The sequence below is a fragment of the Mandrillus leucophaeus genome, unplaced genomic scaffold, assembly GCF_000951045.1.
Source record: "Mandrillus leucophaeus isolate KB7577 unplaced genomic scaffold, Mleu.le_1.0 Scaffold913, whole genome shotgun sequence".
Lineage (NCBI taxonomy): Eukaryota > Metazoa > Chordata > Mammalia > Primates > Cercopithecidae > Mandrillus > Mandrillus leucophaeus.
Window position 1 is genome coordinate 955,037 of NW_012109953.1, and position 1,415 is coordinate 956,451.

Genomic DNA, 1,415 nt, shown 5'->3' on the forward strand with positions numbered 1-1,415 from the left:
TTTAAGCATCATTTAATTGGTAGAACTATAATAAAAGGCCCAGAGAATCCTTGTTTTTTCTTACTCTAATACTGTGCAGGATCTTGGAGCTTTAATGATATCAAGCATCATAGAAGATTACTATGGGTATTTAGGGGGAGAATAAAGGGTGATTAGAAATCTGGGTTTATATTTAAACTTCGGTGAAGAAGTTTTATCCATTCCAAACTCCCACTTTATTTCATCTGCATTCTGAACGTTTTCCTTGAGTCTCATTGGAACCAGCTCATGGTTTGTTCTTGGTCACACATTGGCCTCTAGCATCCACTTTTAGGTAGAAAGTTATAAAATGTCCCCTCCTTTAGAAGATGTGGAGCTGCATTTTCTTTCAATGACTAAGTAGCCCGTTAGTGCCTACGTAGTGAGAACTAAAAGGGAGTTAGTTTCATATGATGGCATAGCAACATAAAGGAGGTTAGGAAAACACCTATCAAAAATGAATGAAGTAAAAAGTTTGCCTGGCTTCCTCTGACCTGAAAACACACCATTGCCTTGGGAGCAACTCCCGTGGCAAAACATTATCGGTGAGTCAAGCTGCACGTTTCCCTTTTTCTTCCCTTAATCTCAGATTGGGCAGCTCAGGTGTGTGCCAAGAATCCAGTCCAGCAAACCACCCCCTCCAGCTTGTCAGAGTGGCCATTGTTACTCAACGGAAGCTCATGATTCAGCAGGTACTCAGCGTGTGGTCTCTTAGGAAACGGCTGCAGAGCACCTGAACGATTCACTGCTGACTGACCACAGCTCCAGTCAGCAAATGCCTCCCACAAATGAGCAGTCAACTTTCTCCAAGAGTAGCAGTGTGGACACGTGTTCCAGGGCCAATAAATGGAACGACATCCTCAATTAGGTTGGTCCCCTATCCCACCCCAAGAAGTCTTAGGCATTTATTCGGGAACACAGGTTGGCGTATGGACATTGTCTACAAACTAAATTACAGGACAAAAGTGTCTGCCATTGCCATAATGAAAAATGTCTGGCTTTCTGCCCCTGGTTATTTCTTCATAACCACTCCAGCATAAAGGACTAACTCAAGAGCAAGACCCTCCCAACATCCATGCATGTATCCACCTGTCCATTAGCTAACAACCAGTTACATTATCTAGTCTCACCTGAAAACCTTGTACCAAATGCTGAGGATACCAACATGGCTAAGATCTAATCCTGAAGCACTCAAGAACTCATCAAGAACTCAGTCAAATGGGTGATCAGCTTTTTAATCTGTAAAGTGTCCTATAGCAGTAAATGCCATATAGAGGAAGTATGAATAAAATACTGTAGAGGAAGGACTGGGTGTGAGGAAAGAAATAAACCTTCACAGGGAGAGAGGTGTGTGGGGTTGAGTGTTTCTTTGTCTGTCTCATTTTTAAAAATATTTT